Source organism: Bos indicus x Bos taurus, chromosome X (genome assembly GCF_003369695.1).
Source record: "Bos indicus x Bos taurus breed Angus x Brahman F1 hybrid chromosome X, Bos_hybrid_MaternalHap_v2.0, whole genome shotgun sequence".
In the NCBI taxonomy this organism is placed as follows: Eukaryota; Metazoa; Chordata; class Mammalia; order Artiodactyla; family Bovidae; genus Bos; species Bos indicus x Bos taurus.
This window is the reverse complement of record NC_040105.1, coordinates 40329580-40353363: the sequence shown is the minus strand read 5'-3', so window position 1 is coordinate 40353363 and position 23784 is coordinate 40329580. Positions and strand designations below refer to the sequence as shown.

The 23784-nt window shown below is 42.0% G+C and overlaps 1 protein-coding gene across 5 annotated transcripts in view; it reads right to left on the bottom strand.

Moving 5' to 3' along the window:
* Positions 1-17381, bottom strand: part of USP9X (ubiquitin specific peptidase 9 X-linked) — a 116931-nt gene extending 99550 nt beyond the window's left edge. For 4 of the 5 annotated variants that reach the window (XM_027533634.1, XM_027533637.1, XM_027533638.1 and 1 more), the window contains exon 1: positions 16752-17381. The gene's annotated coding sequence lies outside the window, so the exon portion shown is untranslated. Of the gene's footprint in view, positions 1-9241; positions 9319-16751 lie in introns of those variants that run through there. The other variant, XM_027533635.1, reaches the window with a different exon arrangement.
* Between the last annotated feature and the right edge of the window lie 6403 nt (positions 17382-23784).

Below are 23784 nucleotides of genomic sequence, written 5' to 3'. Positions count from 1 at the left end.
CTTTCACTTAGAAGTTACTAATCCAAGCATGAACATGCTGATCCAACAAATTGAAAAGAGACTTCATTTCATTTAGTCATTTTATACACGGCAGATAAGATTGCCCAAAATTAGCATTTTCAATGTGCATCCAGTAGGTAAGTACTCGTTTTGCCTGAACCTTCACAAGACTAAATCACAAATGTAAAGAATCTGAAAAACCAAGAATTTGAAATTCCTTGTAGTCAATGAGATTATCTTCACTATGTCTGAAGTTATATATAATAAATTTTAAATAAGTCTTAAGATATAATTCAACTGTATTTATTCAGAGTTGTACAGCTATCATCAAAATCAATTTTAGAATATTTATCACCCCAAAAATAAACCCCATACTATTAGTGGCAATCACCCCCATTCCCTCCTGCTTCACCCCTAGCCCCAAGTTAATTGATATTTTTTGTCTTTATAGATGTGCCGGTTCTGAATACCTCTTATAAATGGTGCCATACAACATGGAGTCTTGTGACTGGCTTCCTTCACTCACCATGACTGTTTTCAGGCTCATCCAAGTTTTACCACATATCATTTCTCTTTGCTGTTGAAAAATACTCCATTGTATGGTACACATTTTATTGATGTATTCATTAGTTGGACACTGCATTATTCTGTAATATGGTTTTATACATGTAGACTCCGCTGAGAGATAGAAGAAAAAAGCTATCCTTTCAAGTCTGCATGACTGTGTACAATTAATCCTAAAGGTTCAAAATAACATCCTGCAGTATGCCATGAAGGCTAATATTCAAATCAAAAGAGGAACTTATATAAAGTCACTGAACACGAAAACAACATTAAAAACTTTAAAACATTCTAATTCAATTATGGCCCCTCCCCCACTTAGTGTACTGAGACCTTAAAAAAAAAAAAAAGAGAGGCCAGAGGTTAGCAATATTTTTGACAGATCGCAAATGAAATAAGAAGCAGAAGTGCTAAAAGCAAGGGAACCTCATCTTTAAAATGAGAGGCTGCATGCTAAGGGCCCTTTAGCTACATTTTATGCCTCCATGCTGTGGCAAAAGAAGGCCAAATTAATAACAAGGGGAATGCTAATGGAACTCATTTAGTCAGACATTATACAGTGCAGTGGTTAAAAATATAGAATGAAGACAAACTGCCTCAGTTACTTACTCGGAGTCCAAACTGGACAAGTTCCTTCACATCTGTATCTTGGTTTCCTTATATATAAAATGAGGACAATAGTGCTATGTTTTCAAGTTGCTGTAAGAATATATAGAAATTTTATGCACATATATAGGTGCTACGTGTGTGTGCTCAGTCATGTTCGACTCTGTGTGACCCCATGGACTGTAGCCCGCCAGGATTCTCTGTCCACGGAATTTTCCAGGCAAGAATACTGGAGTGGGTTGCCATCTCCTCCTCCAGGGGATCTAACCAATCCAGTGATCGAACCCTCATCTCCTGTACTGGCAGAAACTGGCAGGCGGACTCTTTACTGCTGAGCCACCAGGGAAGCCCAAGGATGAGTAGCAGGTCAACCCAATAAACGTGTGCGGGACAGAGGAACCTAAGGCAGTCAATGTGACAGCAGTTCAGAGTCACAGAAGACCAGCACCAATTACCAACTAAGGCTGATGGCATGCATAACTGGGCAGCATCCACAACCCTGGTTCTCCCCGTCATCAGATGTAATACAGATGTATTTTTTGGCCATGCCACAGCATGCAGGATTTTAGTTTCCCTGACCAGGGATCAAATCTGTGCCCCGTGCAGTGGAAGCACAGAGTCTTAACCACCAGACCTCCAGGGAAGTCCCTAGATGCAAATTTATAACAAAGAAAATTTGGCCTATACAAAAAGTTCACTGGTGGTAAAACATGCACTCTTATTAAAACAAATCAGTAGTTTTAAGAGTATGCAAGAGTTATCTCTATCCTTGCCTATTCCTTAATGTATGTTTATATAGGTGAAATCTGGTTAAATAAAGGCAGGGTGAAATAAAATATCTATGAAAAAGATAATTTATCTTGGTGATATTACTGAATGTCATTACTCTGTGCCAGACCCTGAAAAGATAGACTAATAAACAGTTTCTGCCCTTAAGGAATTCACTAGTCTAGCTCCCTCCCCGCTAAAGGAACAGACAGCAAGCAAATTCTTTAAAATGTATTTCATAACTGAATTTCACACACACACACACACACAAAAACAATAGCCAACCTGGGCTTCCCTGGTGGCTCAGTGGTAAAGAACCCACCTGCAATGCAGGAGGCTCAGGAGATGCAGGTTTGATCCCTGGGTCCAGAAGATCCCCTGGAGAAGGATATGGCAACCCCACTCCAGTATTGTTGCCTGGGAAATCCCACGGACAGAGGAGCCTGGCGGGCTACAGCCCATGGGGTGGCAAAGAGTCGGCCACGACTGAAGCAACTGTGCACGCACACAAGCTTAGAGACATTTATTGGGATGCACTAAAAATAAAAGTCCTGGACAGTCCTGAACAAACTGAGAATGGAATAAGCTTCCTGGTTTATATCTTTTATGATAACATACTATTTTTTTTTTTTTACATTTTGCCCCCTCTTCGCCCATTTCTCCCATCCTACTCCCTACCTCTAGTAGTCACCAATCTGTTCCCAATACCAGTGAGCTTCAATTCGTTTAAGATTCCACATACAAGATAAATTATAAGTTTTTTGCCTTTCTGACTTATTTCACTTAGCATGTTGCCCACAAAGTCCATCTGTGTTGTCACAAATGACAAAATTCCATTCTTCTTTATGGCCAAGTAGAATCCCATGGCCAGAGGAGCCTGGTGGGCTGCAGTCCATGGGGTCGCTAAGAGTCGGACACGACTGAGCGACTTCACTTTCACTTTTCCCTTTCATGCATTGGAGAATCCCAGGGACGGGGGAGCGTGGTGGCTGCCGTCTATGGGGTCGCAGAGTCGGACACGACAGGCGACTTGACAGCAGCAGCAGTATATACAAACATACCACAATTTCTTTATCCATTTATCTATCAATGGACACTTAAGTTGCTTCCATATTTTGGCTATTGGAAATAACGCTGCGATAAACATGGGGGTGTATACGTCTTTTCAAGCTAGTGTTTCCATATTCTTAGGCAAAATACCAGAAGTAGAACTGATGTATCATGTTGTAGTTCCTATTTGTAATCTGAGGAACCTCCATACCATTTTCCACAGCGGCCGCACCAATGTACACCCCACCAACACTGCACAAACGCTGCCTTTTCTCCACAGCCTCACTAACACTTGTTATTTCTTGTCTTCTCAGTTTATTTCTAAAGTTTATTTTAATTGGAAGTATTCAGTCTCTCAAGTGCAAACATATTTCCAGACATATTCTAAAGCCATAAAATGCACAATTATTTTTTAAATTATCACAGGAATGTTAATCCTCTTTGTCACTACCAGATCAATTACTAGTGTATCTTAAAGAATCTCTTATTTCAGGGAATTCACTGAGCTAGTGACTTTGAGCAGCAAGACCCTTGGCTGTGCTGTATCTTCATTGCTGCGGAGGCTTTCTCTAGTTGTGGTGCACGGGCTTCTCATTGTTGTGGCTTCTCTTGTCGTGGAGTATGGGCTCTAGCGGGTGTGCACTTCAGGAGTTGTGGCTCCTGGGCTCGAGAGCACAAGCTCAATAGTTGTGGTGCACGGGGCTTAGTTACTCCGTGGCATGTGAGATCTTCCCAGGCCAGGGATCGAAGGCATGTCACCTGCATTAGCAGGCAGACTACTTTACTAGTGAGCCATCAGGGAAGCCCTTGCAAGAGACTTAAGTCATTTACTGGCCAAACTTCAATTTTATAGGTAAGAAAGAGTTAAATGGACCAATAAATAGAGTTTAAAAGACCAACAGGCATATGGAAAAAGTTCTAACATCATTAAACACAGGCAAATAGATACCGAAGCCACAATTAGATATTCCTAAATCTCCACCCAAATGGCCAAACTTAAAGGACCAACAATACTAAGTGCTAAGGAAGAGCAGCAACTACACTCATGGTAGGGTTCGAAACTAGTACAAATACTTGAGAAATCTGTTTGGCAGTATTTACTAAAGTTAAACACACATATACCCTACAAGCCAGCAATTTCACTTCTGGGTGTATACCATAGAGACCATCAAAAGACACAGACTGGACTTCCCAGGCGGTCCAATGGTTAAGACCCTGTGCTGCCAATGCAGAGGACACAGGTTTGATCCCTGGTGAGGGAACTAAGATCCCAGATGCTGCGCCACAAGGCCCAAAAATAAAAAGTAAAGCTATATAGCAGGTAAGCCACTCCAAAGATAATATCAAACTTCCCTTGGGAGTCTAAGGCACTGGTTTTCAAAGTGTGGTCCACTAAGAGCCTTTCAGTAGACTGAACAGATCAAAATTGTTTTCACAAATAATATGACATTATTTGCCATTTTCACTGTCGTTCTCTCTGGAGTATACAGTGGAGTTCTTCCAGTCTATATAATGTACAAATTGAAGAAAGTAGTGGACAGAGACTCCATCTTTTTTCTTTTATTAAGTCAGATATGAAATTTTGCAAAAACATTTTTAAAATGTCACTTTTAACTTCTGTTTTGGAAGTTATTTTACATAGAAGTATTATTTATATTAACATGCAATGAGTTTGATTTTCAAACACACAAAAAGTTTTTAAATGTCTCTGTTTTAGTTTCTAATATACTAAGTATCAATGGACAGAACCCCACATAAATAAAAGCTCCTTGGGGTCCTCAATAATTATAAATGGGTCCTGAGACCAGTAAGTTTAAGAATGACTGGCCTACTGATAAACAATAAAAACGATAAGCTTCTTTTGCTACTTAAAAGTGATGAAAAAAACACCAAGGTTTTCAACATTTTCTCTGAAACCATCTGTGCCAGACAAAAATCATTGCTACTATATTTATCTGCATACTTTCTTAAAGCTTAATCTGGACTTCAGATGCAGAGAAGGCAATGGCACCCCACTCCAGTACTCTTGCCTGGAAAATCCCATGGATGGAGGGAGCCTGGTGGGCTGCAGTCCATGGGGTCACTAAGAGTCGGACACGACTGAGCGACTTCACTTTCACTTTTCCTTTTCATGCATTGGAGAAGGAAATGGCAACCCACTCCAGTGTTCTTGCCTGGAGAATCGCAGGGACGGGGGAGCCTGGTGGGCTGCCGTCTATGGGGTCGCACAGAGTCGGACACGACTGAGCGACTTAGCAGCAGCAAGTCTGTAATCCCTAAATTTACAGTACAAGCTGTTGGGCAAGCACAATTAACCCACAGGATACTAAATAAAATAAACCCCTCCACACACACACGGACAACCAAAAACAAGGGAGAGGAAAAATTCAAATTACATTATCTCTCCCTACTTGGGCTTAGGACTATTAACTTTAAAAAAAAAAAAACAAAAAAAAAACCTTTTCCAATGTTCCTTTACTTGAAAATGTCTCTTCTTTAAGACTCCAGTTTTTTCCACATCTCTAGGCATACAGATAAAACTTACTAACTTAAAAAATAAAGTTCCTTAAGTCATCTCTTATCCAACACCTTGGTTTTACAGATAAGTGTAGTGAGGACTCAGAAGGTTAGTTAATTGATTTAACATATGGAGGGGGATACTGGAACTACAACAGCCCTTCTGACTACAAATCCAGTACATTTTCACTGACTACATCATTTTCATTTCAAATATGAAAAGTTTTTTTTAAAACAAAAAACTCTCCAAAATAGGAGTCAGTGGGGTTACTGCAACTATTTAAACAATGACATTATTCATCCATTTTGTGTATCAATCTATTTAAAAAGCTGTAAAATATCACCTATACAAACCATGGAGAGCCTATAGTTAACACTTAACTGGATGCCAGCCAGATTCTAGTCCCCTACATGTTGAGGGAAAGGGTTGCTTTTATATATACATACATATATATGTATATATAAAATACATATTTTATACACATGCATATATGTGTATATATAAAATACACACATATTTTATACATATGTATATATATGAATACATATACATATATAAAATATACATATATATGTGTATACATATATATACATATATAGAGAGGCATGTGCTTTGAGAATCCACTGTTTAAGTAGTAGAGCCACATTGAGAAATAGTCATTCTATAACACAGATTCCTTTCTCCTGATGACCATTCAATAGATCTGAACAGAAAGAAGCTCTCAGTGGAGAGTCGGGGGAAAGAGTTTAAAGGGAAGGTAATAAAGGTTTTTAGCTAAGTACTGTTTTTTAAAGGCTTTCCAGGTGGCGCTAGTGGTAAAGAACCTGTCTCCCAATGCAGGAGAAATAAGAGACACGGGATCAATCCCTGGGTTGGGAAGATCCCCCTGGTGGAGGAAATGGCAACCCACTCCAGTATTCCTGCCTGGAAAATTCCACGGACAGATGAGCCTGGCAGGCTACAGTCCACAGAGCAGCAGAGTCAGACACAACTGAAGCGACTTATCATGCACTCCATTCAGTGATATGGAAGCCAAAGCATCATCTTCATATAAGTGAAGTCTCAGGTACCTCCTTCCTTTACTCCACTCCCCCCAAACCATGCGTGTGTACATGCATGCTCAGTCACTCAGTTGTGTCTGACTCTCTGTGACTCCATGGATTGTAGCCCGCCGGGCTCCTCGGTCCATGGGATTCTCCAGGCAAAAATACTGGAGTGGGTTGCCATTTCCTTCTCCAGGAGATCTTCCTGACCCAGGGATCGAATCCAGGTCTCCTGCATTGCAGGCAAATTCTTTACCGACTGAGCTACGAGGGAGAAAATAAAGACCACTTCCTACTATAGAGAATCAGAAAAAAGTTCATGAAGATGGCTTGTGAGCTAGGTGGCAGGCTAGCCACAAAGGGGAGATAGAGTTCCAAAAGTAAAGCCATGGGTAAAAAGCAAAGACTAGCGCATCCACATCAACTATGGATAGTTTGATTCGGTGGGAGAACAAGAAGTAACCTCGGAAAAGTAGATGGCAATTACATCCAAATGACCTATTTGGGTAAAGCTGACATGGTAAGAGTTTTGAGCTGTATTTGGGAAGAGAGAAGGAAGAGAAATGGAGGTACTTGAAGAACCTCATTTTTGTGGCTGTGTAGATGAACAGAGGGCTCCCCAGGTGGCGCAGTGGTAAAGAATCTGCCTGCCAATGACACAAGAGAAGATCCCTAGATTGGGAAGCTCCCCTGGAGTAGGAAATGGTAACCCACTCCAGTATTCTTGCCTGGAGAATCCCATGGACAGAGGAGCCTGGCGGGCTACAGTCTCTAGGGCTGCAAAGAGTCGGTCATGACTGAGCGACTAAACAGCAACGAGAGATGAACAGAAGCCAAAGAATCTTTCCATTAGTCTCCTTTCACTGACGTGATTCTTCTTCCCACGATGCACTAAGGTAATCCTCGTGTACTGTGCGTGTGTGTTCAGTTGTGTCTGACTCTCTGCGATCCTGCCAAGCTCCTCTGTCCATGGGATTTTCCAGTAGAAGCAATTCAAGATAGCTGACAGGGAGCTCTGATAATGACATTCATTATGAGACAGAGACTCCACTGGGCTTCTCCAAACCTCAGCCCAGACTCACAGTCTCTCTCAGCCCAGTTCAGCATACTTCAAGTTAAAAATTCTCAAGATTTTTGGATAACTATATTGTACACTTAATACTAATACTGTATGTCAATTATATTCAACAACAACAACAAAAATATTTTTGGTAACTGATTGATATCTACGTACAGAGAACACAGTAAACATATATACGTAGGCAGGTTAAATATAAGAAAATGAGACTTTCTGTAGTCATTTCCAAGAGAGTCTGGGCAAACGCTGTATATAGTCAGTACCCTTTCATACATAATGCATTCCCGAAAATGTGACAGAAGTCAAATATTTCAAAGCCAAACAACAGATTCATTCACATGTTTATAGGGGTTTTTCCAACTCTCAGTCAGAGTAAAGGAAAGTATTATAAAATCCCTAATTACACTTCACCTTTCACATATAAGCTTTATTACATACTTGCCGTACTTAATTTCCTATTTTGTTCTCATTATTTCACTCACCACTGAACAAAGTCAACCAACATAACCAATGAGCAGAACCTAATCCAGTAAGGTTAAAGATTCATGTCCCCAGTCAGTTCCTTGCCTCAAAGACATTAGGTTTCAGCCCTCAAGCTGATGCACTTTTGTTTTCCTACTCATTTTATAAAAGGACAAAATACAGTTGAACTTGCAAATTAACACACAAGACAGTGCTGTACAAATATAGCATTAACTGCCGAAATAGAACTGTTCTCAGACAGGCACTACCACCATGCAATAAAAAGACGTTTGCTTCATTTCGGCTAATGGACAGAAGTCTGACTTAAAGAAGGGAGGTTACTTCCCTGGTGGTCCAGTGGTTAAGAATCTATCTTCCAATGCAGGGGGTGGGGGTTCAACCCCTGATCAGCTAATTAAGATTTCACGTAACTCGGGGCAACCAAGCCCACGCACCACAACCAGAGATGCCCTTGTAGCACTAGGAAGAGTCCATGTACCACAGCAAAGACCCGGCGCAGCTCCCCCGCCAAAAAAGAACAAAGAGAAGGGAGGTTAATACATAGTGTATTAAAGTACTGAGTATACAAAAATCTTATGCATCACAGTTAAAGACTAACATGTTTCAATGGTAAAAAGTACAGAAACAGGAAGCAGAGCTCAAAGTTCTTGTACGAAATCCACACTCTATATACATATACATATATACACAATTAGACTACTAACTCTTACCTCCTTTCCCACTCAATAAGATTGAAACCAGGACTGACAACAGTGAAAATAAACATTGAGAAAGTGAGATAGCTTAAGAAAAAAAAAAAAAAACCTTAATTCAAAACAGTCTGGCACCTTTTTAGTGTATATGTGAACCATCCTTAAACTTCAATAGCCACCAAAGAAGAAAAGCAAGAAATACATAAAATAAAACAGGTCAAAAATAGTTAAATTATACTCCTGATGTTACTCCCACTAGCAAAGAACAGAAGGCCCCTAAAAGAGGGATTGAAGAAAAGGCAAGAGAAGTGGGGACGCACACAAAGTGTACCAAGAATCTGGAGTCAGATGAACAGAGGACAGGGGAAAAAAAAGTTTTAAACAGCAGGAAAGTTGGAAAATCATATTAAAATCAATTTCATGATTTTTGAGCAATATTTACCAAAGCAATATCTAAAAAAGGAGCAGCAGCGTGAGGAGGGACCCAAAACAGCGTCTTCTAGGATGAACAAACAGCACACTCTGAAGTCCTGAGGCAGAAGTGGAGGCAGAGGACAGGAGGAAACACGACTTAGTCAGCTGATCATCTGATGAGAACCTTTAAACACACAGCTAATAATAAGGTTGCTTCCACATGACGGAATTATCAGGGGGTGGAGTCTGTGTGTTTTGCTCCTTGCTTTCATTCTCTTATGCTACCCAAACTTTTTAACAGAATAGATAACAGTCGTTTCATAATTAGAAAATTTTAAAAAAGCATATAACATCTTTAGAAAGCTTTCCATCAAATAATAAATTGGTTTTAAGTATTTAAAAGCAAGTTTTGGTGTTCTGAAAAATTCATTTAAACAGAATATTATCCCCTAAGAAATCAAATTAATGAATATTTTGATAACGAACCTTTCCAATTTAGCTTTCCTTTAACATGAGTATCAAACACCACTGTACTGCTTTTAAAATGGTGCTCTTTGTCCCCAGACTCCAGTTCTAAAGGGTTTGTGGAAATTAATTTTTAAACTCCCTCCAACCAGTATGTATAATGGGGACAACTCTGTTTTGTTCACCTTGTGCATCTGTTACCTGGTATATTACGCAACAGGCATTTAACGTGTAATCATTGAATTTAAAGTACAAAGTAAAACAAAATTAAAAATATTCAAAAAGATTAGATAAAGCGATTAACTCGAGGAAAAGTAGGATATGCTCGATTTCACCTCTAAACCAGTTAATTCTCCAAGACTAGTTCCATGCTTGGGAGTTGTTTGAGAATGCATGTTCTCGGGCCCCATTCCATACTTACGGAATTAAACTCTGGAGGCAGGACCCAGCATTGTTTTAACAAGCCCTCCAGGTTTGAGAACCAATGCTCCATACCAGGGCTGCCAAACTACAATCACAGATCAAATCTAGCCTCCTGTTTTTGTACAGCCCACAAACTTTAGAATGGATTTCACACAGGGTCATTATAATTACAATCAACTTGATGGCAGAGCATTCGAACTTTAAACTCCAAATAGGCAAAATACTGTATTGTTAGTCCTCCCCCCCATTCTATGCCTCTTATTAGACCAGAATTACAATTAATTGAACTCAATTATCATTATAGTTTAAATTTTATCAACAAAAAATTTACCTAATAGCTTTAATTTTGCCTCTTAGAATGCAAAGACTACCGTCTATAATATTTACAATCTGGCCCTTTACAAGAAACAGCTTGCTGATCCCTGCTCTGAACTCAGGCAGTGTTATTAAGGAGAGGCCAAATCTTTCTACACTACCTAGGCAGAACATGGGTCCAATACCATATAATTTCTTTATCCAAGTTAAACAGGGTAGACTTACTTAGAAGTTCTAAGTAGCTAGCTGAAAGAAAAGACTAGAACAGAGCGGAAACCAACTACCTAAACTAACAATTCTTAATAATCACCAAAGTCAGTAGGAATGAAATGGACATTAATAAATTGACAGGAAAAAGAGGTTTCCCCTGCTCCTTTTCTTTCTGTTTTCTTCTCTTCCCACTTCATAGGCTCTGTAGCAGAGGATCAGATCCAAGACAACCAGCTCAAAACTGTCCCAAGGAAAACAATTCTTCGGTAACGGTTGGCCAATTAGTCTAAAGTGTTCAAAGTGTACATGATTGATCAGTTACAGAAAAGATAACCAGAAAGGGGCCATAATACAATGATACATCAATTTTGTACAGGCCATTCTAGACATCAGGAGTCAAACATTCCCCCAAATGTTGCCATTCAGGCAGTCAAAGTGATTGTTTACAATTTTGGAGAGAGGTTTCTTTTTGTTTTGGGGGGTTTGTTTGTTCTTGGCCACAAGGTGAGCCATGTGGGATCTTATAGTTCCCCAACGGGACGGAACCCATGCCCCCTGCAGTGGAAGCAGAGTTTTAACCACAGGACCACTAAGGAAGTCCCGGTAAATAATGTTACTCTATGTGTTCTGTAACACACAAAGGTAAAGGACAGAATCTCTGACCTTTTTTATCCATTATTAAGAAAAGATTTTAAGTGTGAATTTTGAATCACTACAAAGGTCACGGAATCCAAAGAATTCAGTAATTAACGTGACTTGTTAGATATGGAAATAGCTTCACATAGAAGCTAGTCTATGCACACTATCTTAGTGAAGTTACTTAGTTTGTTGAGCCATGTGCCACACCTGAAAAACAAGGAGTTTGACTAGGTTGTTCCAGGACTTTCAGGACTGCTCATCATAAAAGGATTATCTGGTCAAGTTAAGTGACTCCAAGTAATAAAGGGGGGGGGGGGGGGGGGCGCCGCAAAGAAATAGAGGAATCATATTAAGAAAATGAACTAAACGTCCAACAAATAATTATTGAAAGTCTATGTGCCAGGCATATGTCAATGACTTAGGACCTTGAATCTGATCAGATAGATGCCACCAACCTAAAAAGAATTTGAACTAATAAAATTAATCAAAGCATCTGAACAAAATAAGTAAGACAAACAAAAAACATACAAGCAGTGCAGAGGTAACTGACAGAGTATCAATACAGAAAAGGAATGGTAAAATAACGGTTGACACCAGAGTTATGTAGTAGTTACTGGCCCAAAATTAAAAGCATCCTAAGTACGGCTATTTCTAAAACCAATACTAAAAGAATACATGTCTGCTGTACTTGACATCTGGGCTCACTGGAGAAGGCTGGCATTCATAGGGAAATTCTATTTAATTTACTTAAAGAGGATAAAAGGTAAAAGGCAAGTTCCACTGGCTTAAACCATAACTAAGCATATTTCTTGCATGCGTGCATGCTCAGTTGCTTCAGTTGTGTCTGACTTTATGTGAACCCATGGACTGCAGCCTGCCAGGCTCCTCTGTTCACGGGATTTCCCATGCAAGAATATGGAGTGGCTTACCATGCCCGCCTCCAGGGGATCTGACCCAGGGATCGAACTCATGTCTCCTGCACTGCAGGCGAATTCTTTACCGCTGAGCCACCAGAGAAGCCCCAGCATATTTCTTATAACAACTTAATTAAGGCCCCTTCTATAAAGCACAATAAGGAATAACAAAATTAGAGCTAGGAAGGACCTTAGAGACCAGCTAGTCCAATGGCCCTCACTTCATATAACAAAAGCTTCCAGACAACAGTAATCTCTAGAACAGTGCCTGGCACATGGTAGATGCCAAATAAATATTTGATGAAAAGAAAACTAATGCCTTAACAGGTATTAATACTGTTAGTATTAAAGCTGAAACTCTAAGACGATGCTCAGTAAGAGATAATGAATAAATATGTGTGTTAACTCAGAATCTCATCTTCCCTTTTTCTAAAAAACATTGCCAAAAAATAACCTAGCTGCTCATCAGAATCATATTCTTAGTTTTTAAATGCCATTTGCTACCTCAAATCTACTCAATTATAATCTCTAGAGAGTAAGACCCAAGCAAATACATTTTGAAAAAGCTGCACAGGTGATTCTGATACACAGCTCAACTAGAAAACTGTTAAGACAGTGACTGTAGAACTGGAAACCCACTAGCTATGAAATGCATATAGAGAGAGTGTGCGTGTGCTGAGGCCCAAAAGACTAGCATAGGCACATTTTAAGAAAAAAATTTATGTAACACATCTCATCTTAACAGTATGCCTTTTCACACCATATTCCTTAAAAGCATATTACATTGATCATTACTTTATATGCAATAGTAATAACTGAACGATAAATTCAAACTCCAATATCAGACCTTTCCTGATATCTTTTTTCCTTATGATGGACCCTACAGCATAGAAAATAGGAAAACCGTGATCATTAATATAACAGATCTGTGACAAATCATGTGACACCTTAAGGATGCTCACAGACTCTGTATTAGCAGCCTTCTCATATAGAATTTAGCACAATGGACCAAGGGAATTAACAGAAACACCAAATAAAGGTGTAATTGCTATTTCATTCATCCCATAAAATTATCAACCAATACTGCAAAAAAAACAAAATAAAACCTTTCATTTTGAAATTTTTGTGAAAATTACACTGATTTTAAACCAAGCTAAATAAAACTCAAGAGTTCTCAAATTGAGATAACAGAAATTCACATGATACTAAATGTTCACTTATGGGATGATTTAAATAAATTGCTGAGAGAGAAATGTCTGATGTTGCATCTTTTAGGAATCTTAAGTTGCCTTACGTTATTTTAGTCATAAACAGATCCACCAACTAAACTATCAACCTGAACGTGTTGGGAAACATATGGAAGGGGAAGGAAGAACCTATTTGCAGCAGAGTTTTAGCATTTCCCTTAGTCAATCAAGATATTTCCCAAATTGCAGACCATTATATTTTTATTAAAATTTTAATCTAAAGCCTCTCTGGTACAGGAAACAAAAGTCCCATTAAAAAAAAAAAAATTGGTGTCATTTTACTAACAAGGCAGAGTAGTCGAAGCACCACTACTTGAACCGGACAGACCTTAGTCCTTTGTTTAATGCAAATAATATTTAAGATCCACATATGGTGTCAAACCAAGTGTTTAACATAGCGCTGGCACATAATTCAACAAATGACAATTGTTGTGATAATAGGAAACAGTTAAGGAAGAAAAAACTTTCTTATTTATCCACTAGAAAGTTCAATAGGAACATGCTACCAGCAATAACAGTGGTTTTTCAACCCTGACAACGTGACAATCACCCACAATCCTTTTAAAAGACACCTCTGCCCAGGGCCCATATCAGACCGATTAATAAGTCTTTGGGAGCGGGACCCAGGCATTAGTTTTTGCTTTCTTTTTAAAAACAGAAAACTTACCTAAGTGATTCTAATGTACAGTCAGGGTTGAGGTCCAACGCATTAAACCTTTGTTAAACATTGTTAGATTCCATGTTAAAATTAGAAGAGAATTTAGCAATAAATACAATACCTTTCAAAGATACAGCTCCTCAAAGAACTACATAGAAACTAAAACCCCATTTTCCAAATTTTGGGGGAAAATATTTCAGGATTCAGAAAACATACCACCACTAAGAAAAATATAATGCAGGCTATCATAAAAGCATTACACTGTTTAAAATTAAAAAAAAAACACACAAAAACACCAACTAGCTCCACAACCACAGAATAAAATTCCCCTACTCCTTTGTAATTGTCCAAAACATTTATGAGAACTAATCTTTAAAACAATTTTTTTAACCTGATATAAAAATTCTGAAAGTACAAAAATTGTTACTTTTAAAATTCTTATGAAACAAACAATAAGCTTATGAAACAATGAGCTAAAAGAAAGAATGCTTGCTGTGCCCAACTAATCAAGAACTTGAGGACCAGGAAATTCATGAGAAAAATCCATTTTCAAAAACGAAGCAGCATTATTAACATCATATCAGAAGAATTATCTTTAAGGAGGTACTCATAAAATATCTCGTCTTCTTGAGAGGTCAGAAAATTTATTTCAAAAGCCTGGGTTAAAAAAAAAAGATTCAAAGTAAATCCTCCTGAAGCATTTTCATTGATAAAACAAGAAAACTATGTAACACCAAGGGATTCCAGTAATTTGATGAAAGGTAACATCTGCCCTTCAAAGCTACTTTCTAAAGAATTTAGATTCTCAGATTCTAGATTCATAGATTCTTGTACGGTTTTTGCTGTTATTTAATCCCTCCAAAAATTTTCTCTCTCAGAAACTACCAAGGTCAGCAAACAAAAGAAACGGCAAGAGAACATTAAGATAACAAGTTAAGAGTTACAAACTGTGTTCTTGCAAAAAATAGAGGGAACAGGGTAGAGGAAAAAAAAAAACACGTATAGTTCAAAAGGATCATTTTTAAATGAGAGAAAACAAAACATAATAGGCAATCAGAAACATTATGAGTCCGCCCTTGGTGTATTAATTCCAAATGTTTCTTTCTCACTCTAATCCAAGCGCTGTTACAAGTATGACAAAGCACATGGGTTATCAAATTGAGAATGTTGACATCTTTGTACATTTAATGCATAAATCTTTCAGAACTATGAAGGCATTTGCTAAAACCAAAATGGCAGCCCACCGAATCAGTACACCAGTAAGATCTAAAGAAGAGTTTGTAGTCTCTATTTTTAAGTTCAAGTGTACGGATTAACAAAGCCAAGCGAGTCACGGTTAAGGAGTCCTTACCATATAATCACTAAGAATGGATAATGCGCTCCAAAAGAGATTAAGTAACTGCTGAAAAGTTTCTTTTAATCAAAGACTCCCGAATTCTTCCTCAAAAGTTACGGTTTACCAATGTTATGCAGATTCAGGGGGACTCGAGGGTTTCCAGGTCAGAGAACGCTGCAAGTCTTTCCCTCTCCTCGAAATGAAGCGTGACTATTTAACCAAGAACGCGCTCAGTTACATTCAAAGACAATCTGGAGAAATTAAACACACCTGTAAACTGCACGACGGAAAACCCAATTAACATTTTAAGTATGGAACTTCCAAATAATAACAAGTTTAATTTAAGCAGATTCTGTTGAAGAGTTTAAAAATCCCCGGGTAAGTTCCAGTCACCCCAGAAGTCCATACAAATACTGCAAAACACGTATACACCTGTTCCATAACTCTTGAATATTTCACAATGAATGAAAAATATACCATTTCTCAAATCCGAAGCCTCACGTCACAAGAATCCGAAGGTTTTATCATTATCCAACTTACACATGCTAGTACTTTTTTTTTTTGCACAAACCGTTAAAAATATAAAGGTGGTGGGTCCAAGCTCGCTGGGAAGCGACTTCTGCATCAAAACATCTTCCGCAGCTTTGGCCCTCCGTAAATGAAGGGGGGCGAGGGAGATGGAGGAGGCCGATAACCCGGCTCCGGCTCCCAGACCCCAAGGCCCAGGAGAAGCTGCGGGTTATCGCGGGAGGGTGGGGGAGAGGTGGACAAGTCGGCGGGCCCGATAGCCAGGCGTAGCCGAGGCCTAGCTCTACGGCTCCAAATCACTCCACCTCAGTAATGGCGTTTGGTGTCAAGTGGAACGAGACCGGGAAGGAGAACGATTGCGAGCCCGCCGAGGGCCGGGCTGCAAGCCCCGAGGTCAGGGGGCGACGAGCCCCCGGCGCCGACCCGGCCGTGGGCTGCGAATGCGGGGGTTGCACGCCGCGCCCGGAGATTCCATCCTCCGACTCGGCCCCAGACAGGACGGGAAGGGGAGGAGGGGGAGGGACGGAGCCGTCAGCCATTTTCCCTTACAGTCCAAAACACACAGACACGCTCCCGGGACGCCGGCTCGGCGTGGAACAGAGCCCCGCGCCCCCACCCGCGCCGCGCGCGCCCGCCCCGCCCGAGGCCCAGGGCCGAGAGCCGGGAAGCCCCCGGCCCGGCCTCCGGCCGCGGCGAGAGGAACCGCGCACACGCACACCCCCTCGCCCTCCTCCCCTCCCCTCCCCTCGATCCAGCTGTTGGCCCCGGAAAAGCGCGTCGTCCTGGCGCTGCTGGCTACTCACCGCACGACACAGGCGTCTTCTCTTAAGAAGCAAGACACGCGGAGGCGACAACCAAGGCTCAGTCCCGGGACAAGGCCGACCCTGGGTGCATCCCAGGCCCAAGGGTGACGGGCGACAAAGTGTGTCGAGAGATCGTAGGCGTAGGGACCGGGGAGCTGCACAGAGGCACCGAAATTCGCTGCTCGCCGCGCCCGCCTTGCAGCAGAGGTGGCCGCGGCCGCCTCCTCCCCCCCCACTCCTCAGCCGGCGGCGGCCCTCTTCCCCCTTCTCGCCTCGGGCTGAGGCTCTTTCTGAGCGCAGACGGGCTCCGGGCTGTGCGTTTCTCCTGCGTCACCTCCTCCTGCTCCTCCTCCCGCAGTGGCGGCTTCACCTTCCACTGGTCGCCGCCTCTGTCCCCGCTCCGGGCCTGCTCGCTCTGCTGCGGCTTGCTCCTAGCACCCGGCGCCCAGCGAAGCACCGGGCGCAGAAGCAGCCGCCTCCCGCTAGGCCTGTGAGCTGAGCGATACGGGGAGGGGCTCCGCGCGGCAGAGGCCCGAATGGGCCGGGTGCAGGGAGGTTGCGGCTCCGGCGGCGGCGGAGACTAGCTTCCGCAGCCGCGGATGCCCGTCCTCTTCAATATGGCGGATCCGGCAAACCAAAAAAAAAAAAAAAAAAAACCGCTCGGCCAGTGGCGGCGGCGGTAGCGGTGGCAGCAGCAGTGGCGGCGGTGGAGGCAGCAGCGCGACGGCGCAGACTCCTACAAGCTCCAGCACCGCCCAGACCCGAGGTTCCCCGCCCCCGCCAAGCCCCGCCCCTCACGGGGCCAGCCCCAGAGCCCTCCTCCTCCTTCTGGCTCAGCTGCTCCTTCTGCTCTCCCTTTTCTCCCCCGTCCAGCCGGGGCGGTCTTCCGCCGGGGAAGAATGGCTCCTGCCTCTGGGAAAGCCGGGCCAGGCGAGAGACGCTTGGAATTCGGGGAGACGGGGTGGGGGAAGGGAGGAAAATGCGGTCAAGATTTTTCAAACAGTACTGTTTCTCCAGGGTTGCACTACGGCCAGGAACTGTTCCATGCCCCTCGCCTCCGGGGCGGTGTGAGGGCAGGACGGGCAGAAGCGGGGGCGGGGCGGCCCGAAAGGATCTGGCATGCCGGAGAAGGAACTGGGATGTCGGGATTGGCAGGGTGCGTGGCCAGGACAGAGTTAACCGTGCAAGCCACAGTCGCGTCGCTCAGAGTTCGACTTGGGCCGCTTGTTTTTGTTCCATTGTGAACCGAGGCCCCGCCGCCGAGTGCCCGGATGATGACGTCACCACCCCCCTTTTCCGGGATTGTGGGGGGAGGGGTAGCGGACCCAGAGACCGCGCGCTGGGCGATCGCCCTCACAGTGGTTGTGGGGGGTGGATCCCAGTGGCACAGCTGACCCTCGTCACGTGTTTCGTGAGCCGGCCAAGCCCACGGGGCGGGTACCTTGCGGGGGCCGTGGTGCGAGGTGCCAAGGGCCAGCCACCTGCTCCTTGCCGATAGGGAGAAGGTGTGGCTATCTCCTGCGGCGGCAGGGGGGAGTTGGGAGTGGGGGCCCTCTCACCAATCTTGGAAGCAGGTGCTCTGAGAAGTTCATTCAGGTGATCGTGCAGCACCTATGCCAGAAAGCATTTGGGCTCCTTCACTGCCTGACCGTGACCTGCCACCCTTTGGAGCCTTAAAACATCAAAGAGAACAGTTAGGTGCCACTGATGGCATAGCGAATGTACCAAGATTAGCCTCATACCAAATCATCAGCACAATTCAGTGTTAGAACCCGGAAGGGCCTTGCGAACCTAAGACATCCATGTCATGGGTTATTTTCTACGTGTTTATATTCCAACGTGAAGCCTATCAGGCTAATCTCAAATAAATGGAGTGCAAGGAAAATACAGCCTGTCTTGAATGCCCAGATGAAGAGAAAAGACATGCAGCTCCTAATTTAAGCAGATACTCTTTGGACGTAAAAAAATGCTGTGGACACCAAATTGTATGCGAAATTATAGCAAAACCCTAAAAAATAAAATTATATTTTGTGTAGAACAGGGTTGGATTTTGTGGCTACAATTAAGTTGCTTTTTAATAAACGGTTGTTAAAATGGAGTCCAAACTAGGATGACACCAGGAGAGCATAATGTTATTAGTACATTAAATTTTGAGGGCTTCCCTGGTGGTCCAGTGGTTAAGAATCTGTCTCCCAATGCAGTGGACACGGGTCCAAGCCCTGATCCGAGAAGACGCCACGTGCTAGGAGGCAACTAAGCCGTAGCCACAACTACTGAGCCTGAGTGCCCTAGAGCCTGTGCTCACTCCAATGAGAAGCCCAGGCAGGGCAACTAGAGAGTAGCCCCCATTTTCTGCTAGTAGAGAAAACCCATGCCCAGCAATGAAGACCTAGTGCAGCGAAAAATAAATATTAAAAATAAGTTTAAACCATTTCCATATACAGTAGTAAACTATAAGTTTTCACTATGAAAATCATCCAATAAGGTGTCCAAGACACAAAATTCATGGGCCTAATAGTTGAAACCACATTTAATCTTATTTTTATAATTATTCCATGAATGGATTGTCTTCCACTAGTGTATGAGCTCCTAAAGAGTAGACTACCATCCACATACACTCTGAAGTGAATGGTTTATTTAATCCTCAGAACCCCATGAGATAGCCAGAAAATTTATTACTATTGATGTTAGATAACAGAAAGGATAAGTGATTTTCACAAGGTCACCAGACAGGATTGGTAAATGTTGAACATAGGTCTTTTACCCCTATCAAAACAGCACCTTTAGGGACTTCCCTGATGACTAAGACTCTGAGCTCACAATGCATGGGGTCTGAGTTTGATCTCTGGTCAGGGAACTAGATCCCACATGTTGCAACTAAGAGTTCGAAAGTTACCACTAAGACCCAGCACAGCCAACTAAATACTTACTTAAAATAAAAAAATTTTTAAATGCACCTTTAAAAGGATGTCACTGATTCTATTCAACATTGTACATGTGGCTCAAACCAGGGAAAGAAAAAGAACTACAAGGCATTCAGGTAAGAAAGGAACAATGTAACTACTATTTGCGGATGACATAATCTTGTATGTAGAAAATCCTGGTGAATCCACTATAAAAAATTATTAAAGGGACTTCCCTGGTGGTCCAGAGGTTAAGAATCCTCTTGCCAATGCAGGGGACATGGGTTCAATCCTTGGTCCAGGGAAGATCTCATGTGCCCCGGAGCAACTAAGTCCATGCGCCATAGCTACTGAGCAAACACTCTAGTGCCTACGAGCTGTAACTGAAGCCCACGCATCCTAGAGCCCATGCGCCGCAACAACAAAGTCACTGCAATGAGAAACCCATACACCACGACTAGAGCAGCCCCCGTTTGCCAAAATCAGAGAGAGCTTGGGTGCAGCAATGAAGACCCGGTGCGGCAAAAAATAAGAGAGCTAATAAATGAGTTTAGCAAAATTGCAGTATATAAGGTCAACATTTTAAAACTCAATTATATTTTTATATGCCAACAATCAACAGTCTGAAAATGAAATTAAGAAAATTCTACTTCCAATAGTATCAAAAAGAATAAAATACTAATGAATGAATTTAAGTAAAGGACAAGATTGGTATACTGAAAACTACAAAACATCATTGAAAAATTAAAGACCAAAGGAAATGGAAAAACAGCCAGTGTTCAACAATTAGAAGATTTAATTGTTAAGATAGGAGTACTCCCCAAATATATCTACAGAGTCAGCCCACTCCTTACCAAAATCCCAGCTGGCTTTTTTGCAATATGCACAATGAAAAGATGCTTAACATCAACTAGACATTAGGGAAATGCAAATCAAAACCATGAGAAGAAGCCATTTCACACCCATTAGGATGACTGTTATCAAAAAGTGGAAAATAACAAGTGTTGGCAAGGATGTGGAGAACTTGGAACTCTTGTACACTGCTGGTGGACAATGTAAAATGACGCAGCCAACATTTGGCAATTTGGAAAAACAGTTTGGCAGTTCCTCAAAGAGCTAAACTTAAATCATATGATCCTGCAATTCCACTCCGAAGTATATGCCCACAAGAATTGAAAGCAGGGACTCAAACAAATACCTGTTCACCCATATTCACATCAGTATTGTTCACAATAGCCAAAATGTGGACACGATTCAGATGTTCATCAACAGATGAGTGGAAAAACAAAATGTGGTATAAACATATAACGGACTACTAGTCAGACTTAAAAAGGAATGACATTTCAATATATGCTACAAATGGATGGACCTTGAAAACATTGTGCTCAGTGAAAGAAGTCAGACATAAAAGATCACATATCATATGATTCCACTTAATGAGGTACCTATAATAAACAAATTCAGAGACAACAGGGCTTCCCTGGTGGCTCAGAAGGTAAAGAATCCATCTACAATGCAGGTTTGCTGCCTGGGTTGGGAAGATCCCCTGGAGAAGGGAATGGCAACCCACTCCAGTATTCTTGCTGAGAGAACTCCCGTGAACAAGAGGAGCCTGGCAAGCTACAGTCCATGGGGTGGCAAAAAGTCGGACACAACTGAGCAACTAAGCACACACATATAGACAACAAGTAGGATAGAGGTTACCTGGGTTGGGGGAAGGAGAGAATGAACAGTAATTGTTTAACAGGTACAGTGTTTGTTTGCAGTGATAAAAAAAGTTCTGGAAATGGAAAGTGGTGGAAGTTGCACAGCACTGTGAATGCACATTAAGCCAATGAATGGTACACATTTTAAAATTTTATGTTATATACATTTTACCAATTTTTTCCTACTTGCAGTGTTGTGCAAGTAGGAAAAAATCAATGTCATATGCTTTAGCCTGAACTACATCCCCATCAGTAGTTCTAGGGGGACTTAGTCCCCCAAGTCAGCAGCAACTCATTCCTTTCTCTGCTCTTTGGAGCTACCCAGTGCACCGTGGCTCCCAGGGTGAGTGTGGCCCGTAAGACTGCCCCCTTTTAACATCTTCCACTTGATTCCCTCGAAGCTCAGTTGGTAAAGAATCTACCTGCAATTCAGGAGACCCAGGTTCGATCCCTGGATTGGGAAGATCCCCTGCAGGGGGAAATGGCAACCCACTCCAGTATTCTTGCCTGGAGAATCTCATGGACAGAGGAGCCTGGCAGGCTACAGTCCATGGGGTCACAAAGAGTCCAATAGGACTGAATGACTGAGCACATCACAAGTTTAAAGAATAGGTTGAATGTCACAGTGCAGCTCCTTAAAGTCCATATTGTCCAGGGCTTCCTTCTTAGGTCTTTTATTTTGGTTTCTCTTTTCTAACACCTGTCCTTTAGGTTTAAAACTAATTTTTTACTTCCTAGTTCTGCCTTTGTAGAGCAAAGCCTTATTATATCACATTTCCTCATAAAATTTCCCAATATACTCTTATTTCCATGATCCCCCAGAAAAGCTTGATAAGTTTACTCATTACTTCCTAGTACACTTTACTTAAAGACTAGACAGAATTTCCTGAACAAATTGTTATTATTTAATATTTTCAGAGCTACACATTTCAAAGTTCTATAGGCAAAGTGTTAAATGCTTCATTCCTGCAGAAGTGTCTTCTAGGTTAATGGCCGAGCTAATATAAAAAAGGAGGGATCTTTGATAATATGTCCCCTGGAGAAGGCTTTGTGATTTGAATGGAATGAAGAAAATCCACAGTGACTGAGTATTTTAACATAAAAATATGAGAACTAAGAATCTGAGGACATGGCCCCATTTCATCTTCCTTCATGACATCAAGCAGAGAATGAAGCCAGGGAGAAAAGGTACAACATCAAAGATCACAGACGATAATATGCTAGTGCTCAAGGATATTCAATTGAATTTTAGACACCAGTGCCTAGAACAGACATGCTTAAAAATAGTCCGTCCATCCTGCTCTGAGAGGATCTCTCTGAAATGGACTTATTCCCAGTCAAGCACTTGGTTACAGTCCAGGTTATTATTTGACTCATTTTACTCTAGAAGTTTTGGTTCTCTTGGGTTTTACTTAAGTTTTGCAGGGTTCTATTTCCTATATTTCACGTAAACCACAGTGCAAAATAATCTGATCCTTTAAATGTGTTTTTACTAGCACAGTCTTGCTATTTCATCTAAGCAAAGAAATACATATTTTCCCACTTGGAGAGTAACAACTGCGTGTCTAGAGAAGCCTGAGTCTTCCTTTCACCAGTTTGTGGCATGGGTGAGCTGCTTGAGCATGACTTCCGGCTGCTAATTAGGCCTCCCTCCTGCCCTTATGCTAGCTCTAATAAACTCAGAGCACCCCAACAGTGGTATAGCAAGGCTCCGTCCACATATCTGTTCAGAAGATTCCAAGTCTTACTTAGCCAAAATATATGCCTCATGATTTAAATGTGGACGTGCCAAGTCAATCTGATCTTCTCAACCATTTTCACAATCAAAATAGCACTGCAGTTACCCTGCCCCCAAGATGCTACTATTTAGTGGCTGTGTGTGCGTGCGTGCTAAGTCACTTCAGTCATGTCTGACTTTTTGCAACCCTATAGACTGTAGTCGACCAGGTTCCTCTGTCCATGGGATTCTTTAGGCAAGAATACTGTAGTAGGTTGCCATGCCCTATTCCAGGGGATCGTCCCAACCCAGGGATTGAACCCATTTCTCTTATGTCACCTGCATTGGCAGGCTGGTTCTGAGGGCCCTGAGAAGCCCTCATTTAGCTGCTACAGGATGCCAAATCATAGTGGAAAGTTCCAAGGCAGGAGAAGCTATTTGCACTCTGCATAGGGGTCAGGCTGAAACCAAGAAGCTGTAGATTGGAAGTCTGGGCCTTAAAACACATTTTTCTGGATAAATGTTATTGATTTTATAATTAGAGCCAAAGGCCAATCCGCAGTCATCCATTAAACCTTTGAGATGCCCAAATGTTAACCAGGTACCCAGAGTATTATGGCCTGCAGGAGTATTTGAGGCCAAGTACCTCCTTGTAGCTCAGTTCGTAAAGAATCTGCCTGCAATGCAGGAGACCTGGGTTCGATTCC